Genomic DNA, 16,422 nt, shown 5'->3' on the forward strand with positions numbered 1-16,422 from the left:
CAAGTTAGAGAGAGGGTAGAACTGTACCTATATACAAAGGGTCAGACCGTGAACTCCTTCCTCATACTGCTGAGCAATTACCAACCCCTGAGTAGTCCTGTTAGGATTAAGGGGACTACTTGAGTAACACTTGAGTGAGGAGTTCACAGTCTGGCCCAAAGGCGATAGAGCACTTAGAATAATCTAACATACACAGACAAATGAAAGATTTCAGGCCACATCACTCATTCTCATTTACTCAAGCAAAAGTTCCATTGCCCATTATCTGATGCAGTGGTTCTCAAACTTATTTGATTGCATCCCCCCTTTGTGCCTGTAGCAGTTTACACTCCCCCCCCCACTCCACAAATACATATTCCAATAAAAAATAGCAACATGCAAATCTCACTAAATATTAAAAACAGTAAGGCATTGATTCGAACAAAGCCAATTAAGTATATAGTTATGTAAATTTTAAGTGCGATACAGCTTGCTGGCATCACACTGTTGTTGCCCTAACTAACCCATGAAAAATGTTTTCTCTGAGATTTTAGTAGACCTTTCTCTGAGATTTAAGTAGGCCCCTTATGGTATGTCTGGAGTAATCATCTTTGATAGTTATTCATTGCTGTAGGTCAAATGTTCACAATACAGATTTTTTTTTTATTTAAAGCTTCTCACATGCCCCCAGAATACATTCAGGTTTCCCAGTTTGAGAACCTCTGAAGGGTGGTTCACTTTACAAGGACTAGCGCAGGCTGCATTCAACTCTTTTTGTTATCCCTGAGCTTCTCTGTACTGCAGGCACTGGGTAACATCTGAAATTAACATCTTTCCTCAAATCCCTTGGATCTGACAGAACAGTTCTGTGACAGAAGAAGAGGAAGATCTGTGCAGCAAGTATGATAAAATGATTTTTCCCCTGGGTTGTCTGGTCACATCCTACAGATGTAAAGTGAAAATATGAAACACAAATCACTTTGAAGATAGAGATGAGCTCAACTATTTTGGCAAACCTGAAGTACAGTGGTGAAAGTAACAGTGACTTCCCAGTGATTTAGCATGAGGTTTTCAATTAATCTCATTAGATTAATGTGTGTTAAAAATGTACCTTCATAATGTCAGGGAAAGGGGTGAAGACTGTGATGGCTACCAGTTGGCCAGGTATGTTTCCCTAATCAAACTCTAAACAAAAGGTCAGAATGTCCTTAAATAAAATTGGCTACAATATGTTACCGAGGAAACATACTTTATTATAGAGATAGCCTAAAGTCTGGCTGAATTTTTCGTCAACTGTAGTAATTGCTAGAATGACAAAACAGATGGTAGCTGAACATATTTAGCATGACCATTGGTAAAGGGGATGTTCAAGTGTTAGCAAGTCCCCACTATTCACAACTGCACTGAAGGTGTACTGCCAAAAGGTTTAAAATCTGTATTGATCTCATTGATGAATATTACACATTGTCAGAAAGTATTTCATGTGAAAAGCTAAACAAAACCAAAATGAGTTATTTGCACAATACAGCATGAGCTCTATCCTGCATGGTGTTGACCCATTCAGGCAAAGGATGTGCGTAGCTCTGCTGAAGCTAATGGGACTACTCACATGCATAAAGTTAAGCACTTTTAAATGCTTTGCTGCATTAGATAAAACTGATCAGTACCTTGGAGGATTGCATCTTATAGAAGATACTGTAGGTCAGTTCCTCAGCTGGCGTACCTTGGCATAACTCCAGTGATTTTAAATAATCTACACAGCTTTACATTGGGCAAGCACCTGGCCCAGCATACTCACTGCTTCTAAAACAATACCAGACTGACAGCCCTGGAGACTCTGCACAGAATAGACATGGTGTATACATTGTTTGGGCAAAAATGCAGTGTATTTCATATAGCATATATATAGCAGAAAGTGCATTTATTCCCTCTTTATTTACAAAAGGGAGATTTTCAAAAAAGCACAAATAGGACTCAAAGGGAGCTGGCTTGATTTCTTTGAAAATATCCTCCTCAATTGCTAGCTGTGCCGGCCCATGGGTGTTACACCTCTAGCCACTGCAGTAATTTGTCATTTCTGGCAATAGCGGCAAATGTAGAGAAGAGCATGATATGGAGGACAGCCAAGTAGAATTGGTGGGATTTTCAAAAGTCAGCAGGACTTGTGCATCTCAGTCACATAGGTACTTTTGAAAAAAATCACACCCCATATCCATAAACTGCTATGGAAACCCTGCAAATCTTGCATAGCACTTCAGAACTGATTGGCTAGCATAGGGGAAAGTGGTGTACAAAATGGGGTATCAAAATTTGATCACACTGGTAAAATACATATTTTCTAATGGTCCATAAAATGGCTTAATGATGAAGTGCCCTGGCATAAAGGACTTACTGTAAGGGATCAGGATGTAGGCTGTGTGGTCTACCAGTCACAGGTGAGCTGGCATCCACACGTCAGGGATGGTAGTCAGTGAGCAAGGATCAGTGGAATCACTAGAGCCTGGTTCAGTTAGCAAGTGTTGGTGTCAAAGTTAGGCCTGGGTCAGAGACCAGAGATCAGAGGTAGTACAAGGCTGGAATCAGGAAGCAGGGTCAGAGTCAGGTCGGAGATCAAAGGTAGTACCAGGCAAGAGTCAGGCTAGGATTGGAGATGAGGTCTGGAGTCAGAGCAGGCCCAAAGTCTGTGTTATTGCCCAGACAACTTCCTGGGGCACCCTCCAGAGTTAAACAGGGTGGTTGGCCAATCAGAGGACCCCAGGGTACTGTCACTCTGGCTCCCTTGGACGATACTTCCTGTGGTGCCTATTCTCCTTGCTCCCTGGCATGGCCTCCCAGTGCCACTGTAGGAACATCAGTTGTCCAAGGCTCTGAGATGCAGCTTTTAGTCCCTGCATCCTTACTCGTAGTCACAGTGGGTTAACTACCTGGTACACAAACACTTGCCCAAACTGGGTCTCTTCTGAGAGTGAAACACTGTATCCACAGACTTGCACTAATATTGTTTCACTTTAACACTGGATCTCATAGAATCATAGAATCATAGAATATTAGAGTTGGAAGGGATCTCAGGAGGTCATCTAGTCCAACCCCCTGCTCAAAGCAGGACTAACCTCTGCTATATCATCCCAACCAGGGCTTTGTCAAGCCGCAGCTTAAAAAACTCTAAGGATGGAGATTCCACCACCTCCCTAGGTAACCCATTCCAGTGCTTCACCACCCTCCTAGTAAAAAACTTTTTCCTAATGTCCAACCTAGACCTCCCTCCCTGCAACTTGAGACCGTTGCTCCTTGTTCTGTCATCTGCCACCCCCGAGAACAGCCTAGCCCCATCCTCCCTAGAACCCCCTTTCAGGTAGTTAAAGGCCGCTATCAAATCCCCCCTCACTCTTCTCTTTTGCAGACTAAACAAGCCCAGTTCCCTCAGCCTCTCCTCATAAGTCTTGTGCTCCAGCCCCCTAATCATTTTTGTTGCTCTCGACCTTCCTAGATTTGTACTAATATTTTGCCAATAGAACTCGACTATATTTTGCTACTGACAGTTAACACTGGAATTAACACTGGAATTTCATGACTCAAATCCATTGCTATGACAATGTCAAAGTGCTTAAAATATTACAAAAGTCAACTACTGTATAAGCTCAGTAGCCACTTTTCAAAGTTAAAACACTGAGCTCACTCTGACAGTATCTATAATGTGGTAGTCCAGTCACACTGTGGACTAAGTGCTTACAAATTTTATTATTTTATGTTTGAATTGTCACTTTTTGGCTGTTGCTTTTCTATGGTGCAGCTGACACTAACTCCAAAATGTATAAAGAAAATTAAGTTTATAATGGACAAACTGATTAGTTCAAAATATACTGTTTTTTATGCCAGAAGAAAGTCTGGCATCTCCCTGAGCAATTGCAAAAGGAGTTTGTAATAAAGTTACAGAGAGCTCATGTGAACACATCCTGAAATCCCAATCCCATTAAGGATTGCAGGAATTTAATTGCTAGCCCCCTTTATATTTTTTCTTTCATTTTCTAAGTCCTACCTCTCATTCCTATTTCTCAGTTGGTCACATGCTAACATTGGGCATGCTGGCATCTGACACCAGCTAGAAATGTAACAGTCAAACACCATCCATCAAAACATATTCCTATGCCTTAAAAGAATGCCTCAGCAAGAGGAATCATGTGAGTCCTAAATCCGATAACCAGCTCTCGAGGATCAAAGATTGTCTCCTTTGTAATATGGGAGCGAATTCCAGGTCCCTTCCTGAGCGCAGGCTCTCTGCTCAGCCTCCCGGGATCAGATACAGCAGCGTCAACAAAGAGGAGCCCAGAAATAAATAAACTATAACAATATACATATAGATAAAATATAACGATATACATTGCAAAATAGCAAGACAACTGTATATTCAAGACTGATTTGTCTGCACCTATGCTGCTCCCTTCCAAAATGTGCTGCATATTATTACAGTGACTCATTTCATCATTAGCCATATTCTTTTATGATTCATAAGATGTAACACATTCGGACTGGGATTTTCAGTGGGCCCAAGGGATTTAAGTTCTGAAGTCCCACTGATTTGGGTCCTTTTGAAAATTCCAGTCTCAGATTTTAACTACTTTATTTAAAAAACAAACAAACAAACTAGCTTCATTTTAAACACCCTGGGCCTGATTTGCTGCTGCCTTACGCTTTGTGAAGTCATTTACAGCTGTGCAAAGAAAATGCAAAGTAGGTATAAAAACACTGCCAAATGAGTGTGGTAGCATTTTATGCACATCGGATGCTCCCTTTGCACAGGTGTAAATAATGACACAAGGCAGTAGAGAATTAGAGCCATAATTTTTAACAACTTGAAAAGTAACTTGATATATCTTGTAGCAACAGGAGTTTTGTACAAAGACCGCAGCTAGAATATAGCCCTGTAGCTAGAAAACTGGAGTGAGAGAGAAAAAATATGTTTTTATTTTATTTCCTTGTTGATTTTTTTTCTTGCTCTGTAATGTTGACATGATTAAAGTCTCTAGTACTTCTGCTCTGCTCAGGAACCAAAATACTGTTTCCTTTTATCCATCAGTGGTAATTAATTAGATAGTTAAAAACAACTGCCATTCCTTTGCTGGAAGCAATCAGTGGTTTCTACTACCCAGTGGTACTCATGCCTTACTTCAATGCCAAAAGCCCCAAACCCATTCTTGGCTGGGAATCCACTTGCCTGGGGAAGGGATGGTCCCTATAGCACACAGTAATTCCTTGCCAAAGTAATTGGGGCTTTGGAGGGAATACCAAGACACTCAGAAGCCTGGGCCCACACATGCCACTGAAAATAGAAAATAAAATGTTGCAGCCATTAGTGAGTTGTCATTAATTGTTCTGTTGATGAATTAATATCTTTGAAGGGGAATTCCCATCTTCACCCTGTAATAATTATTTCTGCTTGCCTGACAAGACAATGTAAGAAATTCACACATGTGGATACAAATCCCTCTTTTATTTTGAATGTTGTTTATGCTTGTATGGGACTTGAAGTATCTGCCTTGGCACTGGTAAAATTAGAATTGCCACTACCATTATTTCCTTGGCAGGCTTTTCCCAGGCATGTTCCTTTTAGCACATGACTAGCACTTTGAAAAAGCCTTTCTATCATAACAAGAATAACATTCACAGCATTGACACATCTTCTGCCTCCACTAACACCCCTTCCAAAAGCCCAAATAACATGTAACTAACTAATCAATCATACAAAAACAAAAAATCCCTACCCCAAGCAGTTTTTAGCCTGAAAAGAGAGAGATGAGCCAGAGACTCCATGAAGTTCAGAAGCGACTTTGCTTTTGTTACTGGTTGTATGTGGGATACGCTCCGACATGACCATGACAAACAGAAATAAAAGCTCTAAGATTTAAACTTATTTAGTGACACCTTATTTAACTGGAAAATTCAAACCTCTCTTGATTTTCTTGGAAGATCTTAGTTAACAGCACAGGATCACTACCCTAAATTAATCTGAATTTATGTTACTAATGACAGTAGGCTGTCTGTTAGCAAAAGCATGTTTAATAATATTCTGGTGTGTAAGTATTCTTCCACCTGAGTGTAATTCATATTGGGCCTATGATGAGATTCAGTGAGGTATCTTTTATTTCTCTAACTTTGTGTATTCAGTTCATTATAACAGCCATTATTTGGTGCATTCCTTTGACTATGCTTCATGAATCATGTCCACTTTGCCTGGTGGGACAAGGTGGGTGAGAAAATATCTTTATTGGACCAACTTCTGTTGGTGAGAGAGAGAGAGAGAGAGAGTGAAGCTTTCAAGTCACACAGAGCTCCTCTTCAGGTCATGACCTGACAAATAGCTCTGTGTGTAGCTCAAAAGCTTGTCTCGCTCACCAACAGAAGTTGGTCCAATAAAAGATATTTCTTCACGTACATTGTTGCTCTAATATCTTGGGACCAACATGGCTACAACCACACTGCATACACTCTGTCTAGTGTTCCTTTTACTAAACAAGGTGAATACAGCGTAAAGGGGTCATGGATGGTATATACATGCAGCCAAAGATATTCATACATATCACTGTAGCCAGCTCTTTCTTCAGGTAAATAGAAAACACCTACAACTAATTAATGTAAGCTCCTAATGTAACACTTCTATGAGATGTTTGGGAAGAACACCAACTGTGCAATCTCTGGTGAGTACAGGCATTTCACTAGACGTTCAATCCCTTCAGCAAAAAACGTTTGTGGAGACTGAATGGCTCAAAAGATTAGTTTCTTTTTAGTGCTAGAGTATCTCATTACAGTGTCACATTGGGTTGGTGGTGAGGCTAACATAAAAGCAGATACCATCTGATGGATGCTCACTAATCTATTTAAATAAGAGATCAAGGATTGAGAATGGGCATTCTTCTAGTTCTTTTTATAACCCAGTTATAATTTTGGCCTGTACATATTTGTTAAAGACAAAAGTCTCCTTTTTTTAGCCAATCTCATTTCTGTTTTAGGGAGGAGACTTAATGGTGGGCACAAAAAGAATTATTTGAGGAAGACATGTGACCTATGGACTTAATTGTGTGGGCCTGAGGGGGCAGAAGGGGCAGGGTGAGCACTCAGATTAAGCCCATTCTGATTTATTCATATTTATAGAATATTAAATGTCATCTTTTATGTTGGAATATATTGGCAAGTATGTCAGTCAAAAGCAAGTCTCCCAATTAATTTTGTTTTCTTTTTTTTCTTTGGGTTATTGGTTGAATTTCCTGAAATTCAGAGCAGAACAAAAGGGGCCGTTCCAGCTAGGTGTTCAAAAAGCACTAAACAGATCAAAAAGTAACATGAATATTAAAAAAAAAAAAAAAAACTCAGGCCCACACAATTAAGTCCATAGGTCACATGTCTTCCTCAAATAATTCTTTTTGTGCCCACCATTAATTCTCCCCCCTACCCTCCCCGGCCTGTGTACATATACATAATTCCCCCAATTAATTCCTGCACACTTCATTCTGCTGTTAAACTCACACCCAGGTCTTCTCATTAATAACAAAACCACTCCACGCTGTCCTGCCTCCCAATATCTTCACAGCTAGTTTTGGCCACTATACACAGCGCACCCAAACAGTCACCATCCACCTATTCCCTCCCCTTGCCCCCTGTTCATCTGGCCACAAACATACCTCTTGCCATGGCCTGTGGTTGGGGTATCAGCAGGAGCTGCGGCCTCATCACTTCCCCATCAGGCTTGGAGAAGGGGGCAGCAGCAGGGGCCTCTTCACCAAACCTCCCCGGGCAGGGAGTAAGGAAGGAACGCCAACAGCTTGCCTGATTACAAGGGGCCTTTTTACCCTCACTATGCCCACCTGAAAGGGTGCAGGGGCAGCAGGAACATGTGCCTTCTTACCCCCATCTTCCTGGCCTGAGTGGAGGTCAGCAGTGCTAATTGGGGCCCTCTGCTTCCCCTGTCCAAACTGAGGGTAGGAGAAGGCAGCATCAGATGCTGTGATGTCAGCAGGAAAGGCAGCTCCTCAGCTGGCTTAAAAAGTAAATGGTTGGAGGAGTTGGGCAGGGGCAGGAAAAATGCCCTATACACCTGCTTAGAGACCAGGATGGCCCTCTGACATAGAACAGCTTGGACTGGGTGCCCTTATGCTGGAGGCAGGGGGTGGTGGGACTGGGAAAGGGACCCACAGTGCTCCTTAGCAGGGTCATAAAATCCATGGCCTTCACTGACAGAACTGGACTGATAGGTGACACTTCCCAACACCTTCCACTGCTCCGCTCCCCAGGTAATGTTGTCAACTCATTCTTCTGGGCCCTGCCCCTGCAGCCCTCTCTTTCCAAGGGGCACCAGCCTACCTTGCTCTCTCTTCGTTAGCTGGGCGGAGTCCTGGCTATTGGTCCTACCCAGCTCCCTCCTGCCCACCTCTGAGCATGCTGCCCCCTGCCCAGTTCCTCCTTGCAGGATCACCTGTTCCGCTCGCTCTCCCCTTGGATATTACTTCAAGTGCAAGCTGGGGAAGAAGGTGGGGGGAGGGGGGGGCACAGACTCCTGTCTCTTTCCTTTTTCCCACAATGCTCACTTTGTCTCCTAGTTAGCACGGCACTAAATGCAGTCAAGGTGCTGGTAGGAGCTTCTTCTCCTGCCCTCCAAGCTGGTTCCAGCTGCTGCACCTCTGCTCAGCACAAGCAATGGGAGTAGAGTTGCGTCTCTGCCAGTGGCAGCCAGAATTAGAGCCGCTCCGTCTCCCAACAGTGGCCTCAGATGCTATCAGGCAGAACTGCAGCACCAGTGTAACGGTCGAGTCTGGTGGGGGGTCTCTGGAGTGCAGTAATAAAGCAGCCCTCATCTTGATTGATAGCCTGCCACCAGGTGTCGCTACCATGCCAGCCCCATGCATTATATTCCCCGCTTCGTCCAATGACACCGGAGAAGCACTTTGTCTGGACTGTCAGCACTGTAATATTTGACATACTGATATGTGAAGTGTCATCATTTGAGATAGCGTTATTAACCAGGGAGATGACGGAAAGCCATCCACATCTGTTAGAGCTGTTTTCATACAGGCCGGGTGGCTGCAGAGCCAGTTCAGATTTGGAAGGTGCTCTTCACAACCAGAAGGACTCTGCTTTCTTATTTATTTATTTTTAGTTTTGGCAAGCTGAACTTTCACAGACCCCAAACTGGCCTTGAGACAAGAGCTCGATGAATCCACCCAGCAAGCAGGCCACATCCAGCCCTCAGGCCTAGAATTTGACATCCACAGCACAGTGTAACATTTGACAGACTCACATATGTTTTAGGTGAAACAGAGACTTTTGAACACCAAGTGAAGCAGAAGGCAGTAGTGTTGGAATCTAATATCAGTTCATATCTGAACAGAAGGATAATTGATCTTGTAAACTGTTTATATTACTTTATTATGTTAAGACCTTTGAGAAAAACCTTAAATCCAATGTTTCCCACATACTGATAATTACTGCTGGGTTAATACTGCATAAACTCATTTGTGAATATTCATTTGAATACCAACACATGCATAAGGGACACAGCTTATTCAAGAAATTAATTACCCTTCCTCAGTAGTGCATCAACTGCCCCCACAAGTCATTGCTGTTATCCTGTCTTGGAAGAGGCAGATGCTCACAGTGGGTGTGTGTAATAGGAAGTAAAGTTCCTAGCTACCAGGTAACCTTCATCTTTTAGCAAGTGCTTGTTAGTGCATTCTGCATATAAAATTATATTACTTGATTTTTATGTCTCTAGGCAGCATTTGATCTATTTAATAAAGTTTTCTAGTCATCCCCCTTAGAATCACAGAACATCTATTATTGCATTACATTTTCCTCCTCCCCTGCTCCCCAGCCCTTTAAAGGAAATCCAGTTGTTAACCTGGAATCTCCATAAGAGAACACTTATTTAGTCTTCAAAACTATCTTAATAATAGTCTTACTCTAAGCCCTTGTGAGAAAAGTTTATAATAATTGCAGAATAATATTAAATGATTATTAGGGGGTATGATACATAACATATATCAGAAAACATTTTCTGTTACTATATTGGAACATTTTGGTGACTATTTAATATTTTTAAATCAATGAAATTAATTAAAACACAAATGTCCCATACCATGCATAAAGGTATAAATGAGTACACTGAGTTTAGTGGTGATCTCATTTTCATTGTGTAACTCCACTGATTTTAATGGCATTATACTTGATTTTCACTGGTATAAGTGGGGTCAGTGTTAGAATCATTATATCATGCTAGTCAACAAGTCTGAGAAAATCTCTTTTAACTCCCTACAAATAATACAATTGTTTTTTTCTGGAGGTTTCAGGTTTATAAATAAAGCTTTTATTTCAAAGCATGCGATTGAAAAATGTTACAACAAAAAAGGCAGCAACAAAGCAAGGATTTGGTGAAGAATTTTATTGGTGTAAGAGCAGAAGGCAATATAAAAGAGTTAGAACCAGTAAATCAGGCCTATAGTAGGAAAAAAATCAAAGCACAACAATAAATATTCTTGTCAAAACTATGATTTTTGATTAGCCCTTTGTATTTCAAAGCATTGTCCCAATGTAACAACAGAAATCCAGAGTTACTTCATAAAGAAGGGTCTGAGGCATAAGGGCAGGCCAAAGTTGTAGCTAGTCGTTTAGCCCTGCTCCCTACATAAGCTTAAAAGTATGCATGCACTAGGAGTGCCTTTCTGTGTCTAAGGGGTGTGAGCAGCATCGCCATTTTGCATGCTACAGCGCAACAAAAATTGTTCGCCACTTCCAAAAATTAAGATAATGTTGAAATACTATGGAGAATTGGCCAGCTCTACCCTCATGGTGGGTATCCCTTCCAACATGCACACAGCTGTACCGATAAACAATTATCCCATTTGTCTTAATAGCAACTGAGTGTATACATCGCTCAAGGCAATGAGAATATACAGTAGCTCCCACATTTTATGAACCCCACATTTATGAACCTCCTTTTAATCTGAAATGCTTTTGTGTCCCCTGGTTTAACAGTTCACTCTTCATTAAAACACATAGGCCCTGATTCAAGAACGCACTCAAGTACATACTTAAGTCCCAGCATATGCTTAAATTCTGCCCTGAATAGGATTGCTGACATGAATTGGAGCCCAAGTGCTGTCAGATTGTAATCTAAATATTAGAATTTCCCATATGCTTTAACTGCTTTAATATACACCAACATCTTATTTAAAATTAGTGGCACTAAATACATGAATTTACATGAGAGCACTGGACATGGTTGTATATGGATGTTACGTCACCAGTCTCTGGTTTACCACGATTTCAGATTAACTCACAGAAATTTACTTCTTAAAATGGACTCAGGGAGCCCAATCCTGCAAGCGGATGTGAGTCGCTTATTCATGCAAATTGTGCCATGAAAGTCTGCTCGCCTTGTTGAAATCTATGGCTAAGCACATGAGTAAGAGTTTGCAGGATTGGGACTTTATCCTCTAAATAACATTATTAAATAATCTACACTAATTGCATCAATTGAGGAACAAAACCTAACAGCTATAAATCACTGATGCCATAATTTTATACTGTATAGCAATAATAAAAATGACTGAAATAGTTAATACAATGAATATGGGTAGAATATACATAGTATGCCCAGTAACGTCAGCTTTTAACCTCAACACAAAATTGAAAAATGTAATTAATTAAGCAAAACTGCAGTTACAATATTTGATTGTCTCTCATTCCAATAGCTTTCCCTCTGTAACATTTCAAGAACAGCCTATATTCTCATTCCTGAAGATAGAATAAGATGCAAACTAGGTGCTCAGAAGACTTGTGATGATCATGGTATATGAACAGAAGTAGACAGGTAGATGAGAGGAAGGCAAATAAATAAATATATGGGAGAGAGGTGAGTCAAGAACACCTCCATGGAGTATATAAAGAAAGGACGGAGAATACAATCTTTCAGTTTGCCAATATGCTAAATCATTTTGCTGTGTTCAGATACCATGGCCACTGGGTGCATAATAGACAGGAAGATAGGTAGATACATTCAATAGACATACAGCTTCTGTTACATTAACATAAATGTGTTCTGTTGGACAAGCAATTCTTTATCAATTTTTGATAAAGTGCTATCATCATACAATTGATTCCACTAGTGTTCCATGAAATCATTTTTGGGCCAAATTTTCCTGCCCTTATCTGTATAAATAGTCCCATTGAAGCTAGTGAGTAAAGCTAACAGGATTTGGCTCATTATGTCACTAAGATTTGCATTTGTTGCTACGTTCTTATCTCAGAATCTAGACCACAGATTTCTCTAGAGCATTTGCTGTTAGTGTGCCACTTGGAATATCTTATTTCTTCTCGGACCATCTTATTTGTTCACTTGCTCATTTATTATTTCTAACGCCGCCATTTTACAAAGAGGCAGGTCCTGAGAGGTGCGCTTCAGAATTACTACTCCCATTGACTGCACTGTGAGTTTCAAGCATCTGGCCTTTGTGGGATGGTCCTGGGAAGAGCAGGATTGCTGAGTCTGGAGCATCCAGCACGCTGCTTGGTCTTTGGCAAGCAGAATAGTTCCTAGGGACTGAGCTAGCCACAGCAACTTAGAGTAGCACTTAAGCTTTTCAGTGTTATACCACGGGTTGTTTTGGCACATAGTCAGCAGGAGGACTGGAGAAGTCATGATCTTGACACGATTAAATTCGTAGTTTTAGAATGCAACAATCAGCTATCAGAAATTTAACTTAATTGGGAACAAGATCAGGCCATTGATGCCGAACTGGGTGATGATACATCAGAGTAACTGAAATGGGTCACACAGTCCTTCCTTTCTGGTGAAGGAGTGAAGAGCCTTGGAGAAAACATAAATTCTGCAAGCAGTATGCTGAAAAAAAAATCAAAATGTCTAATTTTTCCATTCAACCAAGTTGTGTGGGTTCAGGTCAGCTTCAGACTGCAGAACATGATGATGGAGCAAGCTGACCTTCTCTGGCACAGACATGATTTCCTCAAGCAAATTAACCTTTTTCTCACCTACAAACAGAAGAACAAAAACAAAACAAAAAACCCCCCATAAATCAACTGGCAAACCTGTTATTTTAGAAAAGACATAGAACAGTGGCGTGAATTCTTCCAATATACCCTTACATCATTCCTATAGACAGAAAAACAATTACAAGCAAATCAGATTCCTTCTTTAATTGATTGCATTCACAAGTCCTCTCTGAAGAAGAAAGTTGCCCTGGAATCAGCCAATATTCTGATGTCTGGTATTAGCAACAACATACCTGCCCTCTGATTTTCTTTCTCTCAAGCAGTTTTTATAATATATGGAAAATGAAAAACTTTGCAATTGCTTCTACCCAAAATAAGACTTTCAGATATTGAGTTTTGAAGTGATCACAGTAAAAAGACCAGGTTAGATTTTGTAGGAGAAAGGAAAATACAACATATTAATGTTTGTGCTGCTTATAAAGAGTAATGTTGCTTCCTCAAAGGGGAAGAGTGAGAAATTATTGAGCAACATGCAGTATGGTTCATCACGGCCAGAAACAATTCCACAAAAATGTCAAAGAACATTTGAATCTCCGTTTCCCGAGTAGGCAATCCTTCCCTGGGCTGGGAAAGAAGAGCTGATGGTAGAAAGAAAGCAGCAGATTACAATTAAAAAACATCTTGTAACCTCAGCGGTCAATCTTGGCGGCATTCCAATCGTTAGCGCGGAAGTTTAACACAAGCAGGGCTAGAGAACAGATTTTATTCCGTACCTAAGATTGATTTGGAACCTGGCAGAACATAGTGGCTAAGGAAGGCAAAACCAAATGAAAGATTTGAGAAGGCTGTGAATTGATGTGTCAGAAGTTAATTCAGCAATCCACTTGCTTAATTTAAAATACTAGATTAGTTCAGTTTCAGCCTTTTACTCATGGATCCTAATCCAGGTGGTTCAGGTCTAATTCGCTACATATTCTTTTCCGCTTGCTACCTATTAGTTTCCTGAGACGAGGAATGTTACAACATCAAACTCCAAACCTCATAAAAATACCTTCCAGTGACACTTGGGATTCTCTCACACATACTCTGACATAGGAAGCTTTGAGGCTGAACATAACCAGAACGACTTTCACTTTTTTCTTATGGGGTTTCCTCTGAAGAAACTACTCTTGCTTCTTCATGCAGACTCTAGCCTGTCATAACACCTGCAGAATGTAGTGCTAGAATGGCTTTCAGATTAATTGCACTGTTTCCAGCATGTATAACGTTGCAGTTCCACTGTATGCCTCGTAGCAGGGGCTTCTGCATCTTGGCAACTGTCACATATGACTGGGAAAAAAGAGGTTGAAGTCAGACTCCTTTCTTACCATCTGAAATGATTTGAATGAAAAATAAAAGTTATATTCAAATGTATACCTAATTAAGAGCTGTTTCTTCGTAAAATGATTCACATTCACAGACCTCTGTGCTTCAAATGCTGTGGAAATGTGTAGCTCTTGACTTTGCACTTTACTAGCTCAGTCATCAGCAAATTGGCTTTGTGAAGCCTTTCTTCATGCTGATTTTTGGGCCGGGATTTGGAGAGGTGGCTTTGCAGCAAGCCTGTTTCTAAGCTGTAAGAGATTCTGTTTGTAAAATTTTAAAGAAAGAAAACTTTCATCAAGTTCAGTATTGCCACTGATTAAGGAGAAGGACTGCAAAGGGGTGGGGCTAAACAATAGTCACCAGAAGTGTCCCACAACTTGCTGGGCTGGCTACATGATCTGCATATTCAAGAGCAGCTTAAAAAGGTCAACATGCGGCTGTGGAAACCCACTATTTGTTTTTCCAAATTACACGATTTACATATCCACCCTGACCCACTGTTCCTTCTACTTTCATCCCACTCCATCTGCGCAGCTACCTCCCCATTCTCTCAATACAGCTGACTTCCTGTGGTGTGGCGTCCCTCCCTAATGTTTTGATGGCTGCTCCGTGATCCTCTCCTTCATGTGAAGTGCCTCTTATAGGTAGGGGAGCAGGTGGGCTGTCAAAGGCATTAACATGAAGTCTCCACCATCCTTCTGCTCCTACTGGTCCAAACACAGAGCCCAATTCACCAGGCCATTACTCCAGTTCTCAATGCTGTAATGGAAGTGAATGCACCGATGACTCAAGCCAACTATTGTCAATAGGAAAAAACCCCCAAAACCTTGTGCCTTTGCTAATTTGATGGCGACTAGATTATGTGTGTGCAGTGTCAAGATCTAAGGAGAATGAGTTAAGAATGAATTTGTCCATGATTGGCAAATGGCAACAAAGTAGCAGAAAATGGTATAATTTTTGTAGTACTTATTGAAAAACAATAAACTGGGCATATCATCTGCTGTTTAGAAAAGCCCTTCATAATTTCATTATACATTTGTGGAAAATCAGGTTTTGGTTCTGCTGAATCAGACCATCAGGCTGTTATTTCTTCTAGATCCTCTTTACATTTCTTCTAGATAGACTTATAAAGCAATGATCTATGCATATCTCTCACTTGTTGCCATTGCACTTGCCTCCCACATGGGCAACTTCCAAGGTTTTAAGCTCCAGTCACTTTGTGTCTTTGTTCCCCCTATTTAGGGCTTTTAAAAAAGGTCTGGCTGTTAAATAATATTCTACTCAAAACAAAAGACAAATTGCAGAAACCAGATCTCTCTGTCGGCATTTGTAAAGCTGTTATATCTCTAGGGGTTGTGATATTCCCATACTGCAAGTCGTTACACTGCACACCCGACTCTGCTAACACTCGCACTGATCCTACTGCACTTGCTATTAAATGCCCCCACTGATCCAATAGGATTTTGCCTGAGTCAGAACTGAGTCTGTAAAGAAAGGTTTATTCAAAATGATCAGCAATGCTTTTTCTCCTTTCACTGTCAATGGTCTTTTCTTATTTAACTGATAATCACTGGGATGTCTAAAATTCTTCTTAATATCTAGATTTCATTGTCTTCCCTTCTCACTTTGGGCTATACGGATGCATAAAGATACGGACGAGTAAATTCAGTGTGGTGGCACATTCCTAGTGGCCCTAACATTATACAAAGTGCTATACCCCAAGATTTTCAAAGGTGACTCATACATTTGGGGGCTTATTTTCCAAAGTTGTGGCACATGCACCTTTTGAAAATCAGGCCCCTTGAGTATGTCTCAAGTTGGACATCCAAACATGGAGGCACCCAAAATCACTAGTCACTGCTGAAAATTTCGGCCATGAAGTTTATTTTTATAAAATATACATGATCGCACTAAACTCGGTGCCAGCACAAACACCCTCACGCTCCATTTGATTGTAAGCTCCTGGCAGCAGGGAACATCTTTTTGCTCTGTGTTTGTATAGTACCTAACACAGCCGTCTCCTGTTCCAGGACTGGGACTCCTTAGCACCACTGCAGTACAAATAATAAACAAAATAATAAT

This window comes from Emydura macquarii, unplaced genomic scaffold (genome assembly GCF_026122565.2).
Source record: "Emydura macquarii macquarii isolate MOO-44397 ecotype Brisbane River unplaced genomic scaffold, CSIRO-AGI_Emac_v2 contig_1253, whole genome shotgun sequence".
NCBI lineage: Eukaryota > Metazoa > Chordata > Testudines > Chelidae > Emydura > Emydura macquarii.